This window comes from Capra hircus, unplaced genomic scaffold, assembly GCF_001704415.2.
Source record: "Capra hircus breed San Clemente unplaced genomic scaffold, ASM170441v1, whole genome shotgun sequence".
NCBI classification, from domain to species: Eukaryota; Metazoa; Chordata; class Mammalia; order Artiodactyla; family Bovidae; genus Capra; species Capra hircus.
Window position 1 is genome coordinate 1 of NW_017216269.1, and position 13,308 is coordinate 13,308.

General features: G+C 41.6%; 1 pseudogene; it reads left to right on the forward strand.

The window, feature by feature from the left end:
- The first annotated feature begins 12,132 nt into the window (after positions 1 to 12,132).
- LOC108635460 lies at positions 12,133 to 12,935 on the forward strand (annotated as a pseudogene).
- The last annotated feature ends 373 nt before the right edge of the window (positions 12,936 to 13,308 follow it).

Consider the following 13,308-nt stretch of genomic DNA (forward strand, 5'->3'; position numbering starts at 1 on the left):
TGACGATTGTGGAGAAAAGTGGCTTAAAGCTCACATTCAGAGAAAACTAAATGATCGTGGCTGGTATCCAGTCCCATCACTTCATGGCAAACAGATGGGGAAATAGTGGCCTGACTTTATTCTTTTGGACTCCAAAATCACTGCAGATGGTAACTGCAGCCATGAAATTAGAAGACGCTTGCTCCGGAAAAAGTTATGACCAACCTAGACAGCATATTAAAAAGTAGAGACATTACTTTGTCAACAAAGGTCCGTCTAGTCAAAACCATAGTTTTTCCAGTAGCCATGTATGGATGTGAGAGTTGGACTATAAAGAAAGCTGAGCACCAAAGAATTGATGCTTTTGAACTGTGATGTTGGAGAAGACTCTTGAGAGTCCATTGGACTGCAAGGAGATCCAACCAGTCCATCCTAAAGGAGATCAGTTCTGAATATTCATTAGAAGGACTGATGTTGAAGCTGAAACTCCAATACTTTGGCCACCTGATGCAAAGAGCTGACTCATTTGAAAACACACTGATGCTGGGAAAGATTGAAGGTGGGAGGAGAAAGGGACAACAAAGGATGAGATGGCTGGATGGCATCACCTACTCGATGGCCATGAGTTTGGGTAAACTCCGGAGTTGGTGATGGACAGGGAGGCTTGGCGTGCTGCAGTCCATGGGTCGCAAAGAGCTGGACATGACTGAGCGACTGAACTGAACTGAACTGAAAGTCACGAAGCTGACTGGGCAGGACTAAGACAATAGACCCTGTCAGGGTGCCATACAGCACACTGAGGGACACCTGCCCCAGATCTGGAGCTGTTAGAGAAAAATTCCCAGGGAAAGAGCACAGTGAAGCAGAATCCTGGGGGATGCAAGGGGTTAGCTGATGCAAGGGGAGAAGAAGCAATTCCAAGGAGACAGTCTGCAGCACACCAGAGCTGAAAGAGAACATAGTGTCCAGCAGGCAGATGGATTTGCCAAGGAGCTGGGGAGTCAGGTAATTCCTAAAAGAATCTGGATTTGATCCTGAGGGTACAGAGAACCTCCGAGGCCATTCCAGCCGAGACTCTCCACTCCAGGCTACATTTCACATAGCGTTCCTCCTTCCCTCCACCTGCAGCTCAGCCGCCTGTGACACCAGCTCTAGACCAGACAAGAGGTCTGCAGGAGCAGCAGGCTGGGACAAGCGCTGGGTCCCTGGCCTTGTGGTCTGTCTCACTGTTGGATGTGATGGCTAAATATGTGTTCACTTGACTGGACCACGAGTGCCAGGCTTTGCTATACATCATTTCTGGAGGTGCCTATGAGGATATTTCCAGATGAATGAGCATTTAAATCTGTAGAGTACGAAAGCAGATTGCCCTCCTCAGTATGGGTGGGCATCTTTGAATCCACTGAGGGCATGGAGAGAATAAAAAGGCAGAGAAAGCGAGGAATCTCTGTCTCTCTCTCTCTGTCTCTCTGTCTCTCTCTCTCTGTCTCTCTCTGCCTGACTGCTTGAACTGGGACATGGTCTTCCACCCTCAGGATAGGACTTAATACCATCGGCTCTCCTGCTCTCAGGCCTTTGGACTTGGACTACAATTTACATACTGGCTCTCCTTGGTCTCTAGATTAAAAGCAAGACACCATGGAACTTCTCCATAGCCACATGGGCCAAGTCCCTATGATACATGCCTACAACACACACACACACACACACACACACCCTATCGATTCTATTTCTTGGATAAGCTCCATGGGGGTGGCTTGCTTCCTTATCTGGTTGTTTTGCTAGTAACTGTCACACAGCTTCAAGATCTTTGAAGCAGACGCTCATGCAGTCAAAGCTTAATGTCAGGCACTTACACTACAAATGTATGTGCTGTATACATATAGCCCATATGTAGGCTTAGAAAGATGACTGGAAGGACATCTATTAAAACCATCTATCTGATGGTTGTAGGTTTACAGGTGATTTTTTAAAATCCTGTCATCAAATTTTCATAAATCTGGCAACAGTTTTTAGAATCAGAAAAGACTTAATATAGAAAGTGTTTTATAACTTCAATTCTAAAGAAAATCATGTTGCAGTTGAGTTATTTTAAGGAGAAAGTTGACCATGACATTATCTTCATTCCATAAAGAGTCAATGAGAGGGTAATGACCATAAGAATGTAGCTATGTCTAGATACTAAGCTGGATGGTTGGTATCACAAGCTGGTGCTTTTCCAAAATATTTCTGAAAATTGGGCTGGGAACCAGGGCTTGGTGAAAAGAAAATGTTGATCTTTTAGAGAGTTCTTATTCCAAATAAAGGCTTTAATTTATAAAAAGGATATTATAAAAGTTTACACTATCATTTTAAGCCATAGTGTCTTGATAAAATATATTCATATTTTCTGAGAGAACGGTTCTATTTTACAATCAACTTTTTAAAACTAGCACTGGAAAATAAGATTTTGAGGCACATGAAAATATCATTGATAGACAACAGTGCAGCAATTTGATTTTTCAGTCCCCTAGGCAGGGATGGGCCAGGGGCATTTAAAAATGGGTAAATATCCACAATGAGGTTGCTACTCTGGACTTCTTTGACCACTCTGCAACAGCTTCAGGGAATATGTTGAAACTGGTCCCTGAACCCAGTGAGACTACGTGGAAGGCTGGCCTCTTCTGGGAACACAGAAGGAACTCTGGACCTGCTTCTTTCTCAGCAAATTGATGGTGAAGGTCTGTGAGGCAAACTCCAGGTGTACTCTCTTCCTTTCTCTTCTTCCTGTCTGTGTTCTTTCTCTAGCTCTTTCTGTCTTTCCAACTCTATTACCTCTTACTACTAGAATCTTCATGGACAAAATGATGTAGAATATTGTGTCATGAATTTTTGGAACTATAAGGAGAAATATCTAAATTGCCCAAATAATTGAGCCATGAGCAGGTTACTTAGGTTTCAATGATTAGATAATTGCCCCAGTGCTTCCCTTGTGGATAAGTGTGGTCTAGCCATCCTTGGGGAGACACTAGGATCCTATGAAGGGGTTCGTGAAGTCAAAGCTATTTCATGATAACACTAAGAAGCTATTTGTCTTTCACTCTCATTCCCTTCTAAGTGGTGGAATTTGCCAGGGGTTACATGATGAGTGGAATCTCAGCAGACTAAATTCAGAATGATACAACTGTTTGATATGATATAAGAACCTAAGGTAGAGGTTAAAAACCCCCTTCATGGATGACAGCTTTGTTGTGGCAAAGGGGCTTGCATAACTCAGTGAGCCATGAGCCATGCCATGCAGGGCCACCCGAGATGGGCGGGTCATAGTGGAGAGTTCTGACAAAACACAATCTGCTGAAGGAGAAAATGGCAACCCACTCCAGAATTCATGCCTGGAGAATCTCATCGACAGTATGAAAAGGCAAAAAGGTATGACACCAGAAGATGAGCCCATCAGGTCAGAAGAATTCCAAAATATTACTGGGGAAGAACAGAGGGCAATTACTAATAGCTTCACTGGTGACTCAGATGGTAAAGAATCCACCTGCAAGATGCGGGAAAACCTGGACTCTATCCTTGGGTTGGGAAGATCCCCTGGAGGAGAGATGGACAACCCACTCCAGTATTCTTGCCTGGAATATCCCACGGACAGAAAAGCCTGGTGGGCTACAGTCCATGGGGTCACAAAAGAGTCGGACACGACTGAGCAACTAATCACACCGCAAGAAAGAATGAAGTGGCTGGGCCAAAGCAGAAATGATGCTCAGTTGTGGATGTATCTGGTGGTGAAAGTAAAGTCCAATGATGTAAAGAACAATTTTACATAGGAACCTGGAATGTTAGTCCATGAATCAAGGCAAACTGGACACGGTCCTGGCAGGAGATAGCAAGAGTAAACATCAACATATTAGGAATTAATGAACTAAAATGGACCGGGAATGGGTGAATTTAATTCAGATGAACATTATATCTACTACTATGGGCAAGAATCTCTTAGAAAAAATGGAGCAGCCCTCATAGTAAACAAAAGAGTCTGAAATGCAGTACTTGGGTTCAATCTCAAAAATGACAGAATGATCTCAGTTCATTTTCAAGGCAAGCCATTCAACATTACAGTTATTCAACTTTCTATTCTAACCACTGATGCTGAAGAAGTTTAAGTTGAATGGTTCTGTGAAGACTTACAACACCTTCTATAACTAATACCAAAAAAGATGTCATTTTCACCATAGTAGACTGGAAAGCGAAAGTAGGAAGTCAAGAGATGTCAGGAATAACAGCCAAGTTTGGCCTTGGAGCACAAAATGAAGCAGGACAAAGGCTATCAGAATTTTGTCAAGAGAACATGCTGGTCATAGCAAACACATTTTTCCAATGACCAAAGTGATGACTCTACAAATGGATATCACCAGTTGGTCAATACTGAAACCAGATTGATTCTGTTCTTTGCTGCCAAAGATGGAGAAGCTCTATACAATCAGTAAAAACCAGACCTGGATCTGATTGTAGCTCAGGTCATGAGTTCCTTATTAAAAAATTCAGTCTTAAATTGAAGAAAGTAAGGAAAACCACTAGGCCATTCTGGTATGACCTAAATCAAATCCCTTATGATTACACAGTGGAGGTAATGAATAGACTCAAGGGATTAGATCTGTTAGACAGAGCGCCTGAAGAACTATGGAAAGAGGTTTGTAACACTGTACCAGAGGCAGTGACCAAAACCATCCTAAATAAAAAGAAATTCAAGAAGGCACAGTGGTTGTCTGAGGAGGCTTTACAGATAGTTGAAGAAAGAAAAGAAGCAAAGGCAAAGGCAAAGTAGAAAGGGAAGGATACAAGGATGGGCACTACAAAGGACGGAAACAGTAAGGACCTAACAGAAGCAGAAGAGATTAAAACAGGTGGCAAGAATACCCAGAATGATACAAAAAGGGTTTAATAACTGCATAACCACAATGGTGTGGTCACTCACCTAGAGCCAGACTTTCTGGAGTGTGAAGTCAAGCGGGCTGGCAGAAAGCATTACTACTAACAAAGCTAGTGGAGGAGACGAAATTCCAGCTGAGCTACTTAAAATCCTAAAAGATGATGCTGTTCAAGTGTTTCACTCAATAGGTCAACAAATTTGGAAAACTCAGCAGTGACCACAGGACTGGAAAAGGTCCATTTTTGTTCCAATCCTAAGAAAGAGCAACACCAAAGAATGTTCAAACTACCATACAATTGTGCTCATTTCACATGCTAGCAAGATTATGCTCAAAATTCTTCAGGCTAGGCATCAGCAGTAAGTAAACCAAGAATTTCCAGATGTACAGGCTGGTTTTCAAAAAGGCAGAGGCACCAGAAATCACATTGTCAACATTTACTGGATCATGGAGGAAGCAAGGGAGTTCCAGAAAAACATCTACTTCTATTCCATTGACTATGTTAAAGCCTTTGACTGGGTGGATCACAAAAACTGTGGAAAATTCTTAAAGAGATGGGAGTACCAGACAAATCTACCTTCTCCTGAGAAACCCGTATGTGGGTCAAGAAACAACAGTTAGATCCAGACATGGAACAATGGGCTGGTTCAAAATTGGGAAAGGAATACAAGGCTGTATATTGCCATCCTGCTTATTTAATTTATATGCAGAGTATGTCATGCAAAATACTGGGTTGTATGAATCACAAGGTGGAATTAAGATTGCCAGGAGAAATATCAACAACCTCAGAAATGCAGATGATAACACTGTAATGGCAGAAAGTAAAGAGGAACTAAAGAACCTCTTTAATGAGGAGGGTGAAAGAGGAGAGTGAAAAAGCTGGCTTGAAACTCAATGTTAAAAAAAAAAAAAAAAAACTTCAGTCCCTGAAGAACTATGGACAGAGGTTCATGACATTGTATAGGAGGCAGTGATCAAGACCATCCCCAAGAAAGAGAAATGCAAAAAGGCAAAATGGTTGTCTGAAGAGGCCTTAAAAATAGCCGTGAAAAGAAGAGAAGCAAAAGGCAAAGGAGAAAAGGAAAGATATACCCATTTGAATGCAGAGTTCCAAAGAATAGCAAGGAGAGATAAGAAAGGCTTCCTCAGTGATCAAAGAAAGAAATAGAGGGAAGCAGTAGAATAGGAAAGACTAGAGATCACTTCCGGAGAAGGCAACGGCAGCCCACTCCAGTACTCTTGCCTGGAAAATCCCATGGATGGAGGAGCCTGGTGGGCTGCAGTCCATGGGGTCACTGAAAGTTGGACATGACTCAGTGATTTCACTTTCACTTTTCACTTTCATGCATTGGAGAAGGAAATGGCAACCCACTCCAGTGTTCTTGCCTGGAGAATCCCAGGGACGGCAGAGCCTGGTGGGCTGCCTTCTATAGGACTGCACAGAGTCGAACACGACTGAAGCAACTTAGCAGCAGCAGCAGCAGAGATCTCTTCATGAAAATTAGAAATACCAAGGAACCATTTCATGCAAAGATGGGCACAAAAAAGGACAGAAATGGTATGGACCTAACAGAGAAAGAAGATATTAAGAAGAGGTGGCAAGAATACACAGAAGAATTATACAAAAAAGAACTTCATGACCCAGATAATCATGATGGTGTGATCACTCATCCTGGAATGCAAAGTGAAGTGGGCCTTAGGAAGTATCACTACAATCAAGCTAGAAGAGGTGATGGAATTCCAGTTGAGCTATCTCAAATCCTAAAAGATGATGCTGTGAAAGTGCTGCACTCAATATGCCAAAAAACTTGGAAAACTCCAGCAGTGGCCACAGGACTGGAAAAGGTCAGTTTTCATTCCAATCCCAAAGATAGGCAATGCCAAAGAATGCTCAAACTATCACACAATTGCACTAATCTCACATTCTAGTAAAGTTATGCTCAAAATTCTCCAAGCCAGGCTTCAACAGTACATGAATCAAGAACTTCCAGATGTTCAAGCTGGTTTTAGAAAAAGACAGAGGAACCAGAGATCAAATTGCCAACATCCTTTAGATCATCAAGAAAGCAAGAGAGTTCCAGAAAATCATCTACTTCTGCTTTATTGACTACACCAAAGCCTTTGATGGTATAGATCACAACAAACTGTGGAAAAGTCTTCAAGAGATGGAAATACCAGACCACCTGACCTGCCTCCTGAGAAATCTGTATGCAGGTCAAGAGGCAACAGTTAGAACTGGACATGGAACAACAGACTGGTTCCAAAATCGAGAAAGGAATACATCAAGGCTGTGTATTGTCACCCTGCTTATTTAACTTATATGCAGAGTACATCATGAGAAACCCTGGACTGGATGAAGCACAGCTGGAATCAAGATTGCAGGGAGAAATATCAATAACCTCAGATATGCAGATGACACCACCCTTATGGTAGAAAGCAAAGAAGAACTAAAGAGCCTCTTGATGAAAGTGAAAGAGGATAGTGAAAAAGTTGGCTTAAAACTCAACATTCAGAAAAATAAGATCATGTCATCTGGTCCCATCACTTCATGGTAAATAGATGAGGAAGCAATGGAAATAGTGGCAGACTATTTTGGGGGCTCCAAAATCACTGCAGATGGTGACTGCAGCCATAAAATTAAAAGACACATGCTCTTTGGAAGAAAAGTTATGACAAACCTAGACAACATATTTAAAAGCAGAGACATTACTTTGCCAACAAAGGTCTGTCTAGTCAAGGCTATGGTTTTCCAGTGATCATGTATGGATGTGAGAGTTGGACTATAAAGAAAGCTGAGCGCCGAAGAATTGATGCTTTTAAACTGTGGTGTTGGAAAACACTCTTGAGAGTCTCTTGGACTGAAAGAAGATCCAAACCAATCCATCCTAAAGGAAATCTATCCTGAGTATTCATTGGAAGAACAGATACTAAAGCTGAAACTCCAATACTTTGGCCACCTGATGTGAAGAATTGACTCATTTGAAAAGACCCTGATGCTGAGAAAGACTGAAGGTGGGAGGAGAAGGGGACGACAGAGGATGAGATGGTTGTATGGCATCACCAACTCAATGGACATGAGTTTGAGTAAAACCTGGAGTTGGTGATGGACAGGAGGGCTGGCATGCTTCAGTCCATGAGGTCGCAAAGAGTCAGACACAACTGAGCAACTGAACTGAACTGAACTAAACTGACGAAAGGTGGGGAAAGAAAAACATGTTCAGGGACAAGAAGTCAAGGATGATAGTTATAGTAAAGACATAGTGACCATCTGCCCCTCCCAGTGAGATCTGTGCTTCACATTTTAGCTTCTGAGGTCATCTATCACCATGAGAGGATCCAATAACCAAAAAGTCACATGCAGATGTGTATCCATGAAGAGAAGTGAAGGCAGAACTCGAGAGGAACAATGCCTTCAGGTTGTCACACTTGGAAACACATTTGCTGGCAGGTCATGAAAGTTGGTGAAAAGATACGTATGCTTAGTTTCTTAGTCATGTCCAGCTCTTTGTAGCCCTTTGGACTGTACCCATTCAGGCTCCTCCATTCATGGGACTTTTCAGGCAGGAATGCTGGAGTGGGTTGCCACTTCCTTCTCCAGGGGATCTTCCCAACCCAGGGACTGAATCTGCCTCTCCTGTGTCTCCTATATAGCAGGCAGAGTCTTTATCTGCTGAGCCATCAGGAAAGCTCTGAAAGTGAAAAGATACACGTGGTGTCATTCAGGTCATTTGTGCAGGACAGACAGCCTAGGCTGGGAGTAAGCTGTTAGCAATACATGTGTATATTCTGCTTTGTGACCACTCTCCTTCCTTTTTTTTTCAAGTATTTGTTGAATTGAGCACCCACCCTGTGAGCAGCCCTGAAGGGAGTGATTGAGAGGGAGGTTGTGGGGACTTGTTTGCCAAACAACCTGATTACTAGGATGAATTTTTAACCATCCTGGAGATTTTATGTTGTGGTAAAAGGTGGTAGTGAGGCTGATAGGGAAGTTTTAGCCAGATTACCCAAATCTCTCTGATATTTTGATAAACATTATAGTTCTAAGAAGATCTTTCTTTCCAGATAGATTACACAAACCCTTCTGGGTATGCAGAGAAATATCAGCAAAATGAGTCATCATAATGCTTCTCATCATCAGAATAATCATGGCCAATAACACTATAAGAGATGGAATGTTACAGGTATGGTGGAGCAGAGGGACATTTTTGCAAAAAGATAGTAAATTTTGTCCTAAAATTCTGTAAATCCAAATATGAACTGTGAATATATTTTTCATAGCAGTTTGAGTTTCCCTCCAGGAATCAGCAAGGGATGATCCTCCTGCTTTATCTTAAAAGAAAGGAATGCTGAGATGAATTCACTGCTTTCTGAAAAAGACATTGAAAAACCCAGGTGGCAGCTTGTGGTCTATCGATGTTCTGCCATGACTCCTCTCCAGGTCTATATTTAGTGTGATCCTGATTGAGTGAGATCACACGCTCAGAATAAACTAAGCCCAGAATATCGGCTATGATTTACTTCCAGAGGCAGTAATAAATCTCCCTCTTGAAATTGCGTTTGTTTGCTGCTGGCTAGGTTCCTGCTCCACTTGTATTATGCCTCAAAGCTATAAATATATAAAATTTTAAATGGACAATAGATCTATCTGGTAGATATTTGCCCCACTGATTGCATCCTGTAGGCACAGATTAATCTCTTTAAAATATTATTATTTATGATCATTTTTCAGGGATCCATCTATATAGCTAAAAAAAAAAAAATATACCAGCTTCTGGTAATCACCTACCTCACAGTGGATTTCCTACTAAGTGAAATAAAGACTGAATTTCTCTCAGCTACTGAAAATAGCAATTTCACCACAACAGCAGGAAATAACCCTAGTAGGCAAAGATATTTGAGCCAAGTTAGACTTGGAAACATAGTGCCTTGGTCTTAGGATTAGGTCACAGGAAAGTTTAGCTCCCTATCCATTTATAATGACTGAATTTGAGCTGGGTGGAGTTTGTGGGCACATCTTAGAAGAGCAAAGGTGGATATTTGCGGTTCCAGTGGACCATAGCCTGACATATCCCAGGTGAGTCTGTGTGGTGCCCTTCTGAAGACAACACAGGTCTTTGCTGCCTGGGTGAGCATCTTCACCTCATAATTCAGGAAGGGAAAAGTAGGAGATGGCCATGTGAACCTGGATTGGATGCAGCCAAGTCATCTCACTGGGCTCCTGGGGTTGAAGTTTTATGCCTACTCAAAATCAGGCAGCTGTTTCTCCCAGGCAGACCTGCACCACCTGGTACTCTCACTCCCACTCTGAATGAGGAGAAAATTCAATCAAACAAAACCAGTCCAGAATTAACACATGTGAAAGAATTACCAGAAAACAACATTATAATAGCTAATACAAATATTTTCCTTCTGTTTTCAAAGTTGAGACTTGAAAATATATTTTAAAAGCACTCAATTCAAGTTTTTGACAGGAAAACTACAATTTCTGAGAGAAAAAATAAACTAGATGAAATTAACAAAAGATTAGACATTGCAGAGGAAAAGATTAGTGATTTTAAAGACACAGCAATAGAAACTATCCAAACTCAAACTGTGAAAAAATGAAATCAGAAAGTATCAGTAAGTTGTGGGACAACTTCCAAAGACCAACATACATTTATTTTATTTTTTAAGGCTTTTTATTTTTTTATGGAGGCCCTGACAAAAACATGACTGGGGGAACAGAAAAAAATGTTTGAAGAAATGGTGGACATTTTTTTTTTCAAAACGATGAAAATCCACAGATATTTAGAGATGCAATGAAATCCAAGCACAAGAAACATGAAGAAAATCAAACCAAGATACATCAAAATTAAACTACTTGAAACTAGTGACAAGAATAAAACCTTAAAAACAATATGTCAGAGGGAAAAGGTAAGTATAAAAGCAAATTTATCACCCAAAGATTTATCTGCTATGCAGATAGCAACCCAGTAAAATAATATCATGAAGGTATTGAAAGGGGAAAATATCTGTTAATCTAGAACTCAACATCCATCAAAAAATGTCTTTAATTTGATTTGGGGGAAGACCTTTGTTATGGTTATGGGCTTTCCACCTCTGCTGGATCAGGAAGCTGGGGACACGCCCTCAAGCGCTGCGACTGGTACCTAACCATAGCCCCTCCACTGCCCGAGAGAGATTCCTGTGGCTTTTTAAATGATTGAACAATGATGAAAATGGATCCAAAGCAAATTTTGTACTGAAGCAGAAGATTCTTATTGCCCTCCATTAACTCAATTCAGTCTTCAGAACAGGCGGAAATGAGTGAAACCCAGAAAACTGAGAAGAAGAAAATCTCACTTTGGACTTTATCCAGGACTGTTCTTAAGCCCTGGCCTTTCTACTTGTTTTAATTTTGCTTTGAATTTATAAATAGTGAAGATCAAAGAAATAGAAGAAACATTTGGGAGCTTTATACCAAGAAATTTGCCTTGAAAGCTGCTATTCTTGGAGGGAAATCATATCAAGTTCCTGTCTGTTTTTTTAAAAAAAAAACAACAAGATTTCTTATGTCCTTTGATTTTGAAGGATAAGACAAATATAAACTCATACCTGCAGACTATTTTTAGCAGCCATGTAAGAATAATGAGATTTGTAAATTAAGGGCTTTGTAATGTTGGACGGATGTTTTGCTACTAGAGTTGACTAGTCAGAATACCTTTTATAGCTCTTCAATGTTTTATTTTTGATCTATCACTTCAATGACATTATTTGACCAAACAGAGTCATTCTGTCTTTCTAAGCTATGACCTTGTTATGAACAGTATTTGCATTCACTGTGCACATGTCCATGTATTATCTATTTAAGCAACATCATAGTGCCATCACTCAAGGAAGCTGAATGAGCTGAACATTAATATAGCTCTTTCCCCTTTCCCATTTTTTAAATGGAACAAATACGTTTTATGTTCCCCTCTCTCTCCCCTTTTTCCTTCCCCTTTGGGAAACATGTCAGGAACTAGATAGTTTAAGATGAGCAGTTGAGTGGACTGAGAGATTGATCCACACAGAGCCTGGCTTCTTTGTGCTTCATCGTAAGGCGTTCTGCTGGCCAGCCTAATTAAGTACCCTCTTAACAAGAGAACCTCGTGGAAATCCAGCTGGCAACTCAAAGAAGTTCAGGAAGCAGGACCACAGGGATTATACTCTGGGATCCTGGCCATGAGGTTGGAGGCCTCACCTTGTTGAAAAGAGACACTGGATTTAAACGGTGCCGCATAACTTTGTTCCTGCTTGGCTAAATTTCTCAACATCACAGTCAGCTAAGTCACCTACAGGAACTTTCAAAAAACATGGAGGGCACCTATCCCAAGGAGATGGTAGATTTGGAGTAAGCTGTTGTAGACGTAATTCCTCTGATGGCTTTTTCAACAATGGACCTTTCAGATAATAGGAGATTCTTGCACCAGCCCTCCCTGTTCCGCCATGATTCTGTGGACTCTGGTGTCTCTAAGGGAGCGTATGCTAGAATCACAGGGGACCTATCTAGTTGGCATGGCTCTGCACTAGTCATGATTGTATAAGCCAGCATAGTGGGGTTGGCACTGGAAACCATCGCCCCTGGAATGGCAGCTTCCACTTCAAGAAAGAATGTGCCTTTTAGGAAAAGCCACCTACAGATATTAGGGGAGAGAAAGAAAGAAGATAAGGTGGAAGAGCTGCTATTTGAAGAGGAAGACTTTCCTTCTTTGAATCCAGAAACTGGCAAACAGAATCAGCCATGCAGACCTACTGGGACCCCTTCTAAAGTGTGGGAAAACCCACCTAGTGCCAAGCAGCCCTCCAAAATGCTAGTCATCAAAAAAGTTTTCAAAGATCCTGCTGCTGCCTTCTCTGCTGCATTCACCAGGATCTCATCATGCAAATGGAAACAAATTGTTAACCATGGTTCCAAGTGTCTATAAGAACCTGGTTCCTAAGCCTGTACCACCTCTATCCAAGGCCAGTGCATGGAAAGCTAACAGAATGGAACACAAATCAGAGCCCTTTCCTCTAGCCAGCTTCAGTTAAGTTCAGTCGCTCAGTCGTGTCCGACTCTTTGAGACCCCAGGAACCACAGCACACCAGGCCTCTCTGTCCATCACCAACTCCTGGAGTTCACTCAAACTCATGCCCATTGAGTGGGTGATGCCATCCAACCATCTCATCCGCTGTTGTCCCCTTCTCCTTCTGCCCTCAATCTTTCCCAGCATCAGCTTCTTTTCAAATAAGTCAGCTCTTTGCATCAGGTGGCCAAAGTATTGGAGTTTCAGCTTCAACATCAGTCCTTCCAATGAACACCCAGGACTGATCTCCTTTAGAATGGACTGGTTGGATCTCCTTGCAGTCCAAGGGACTCTTAAGAGTCTTCTCCAACACCACAGTTCAAAAGCATCAATTCTTT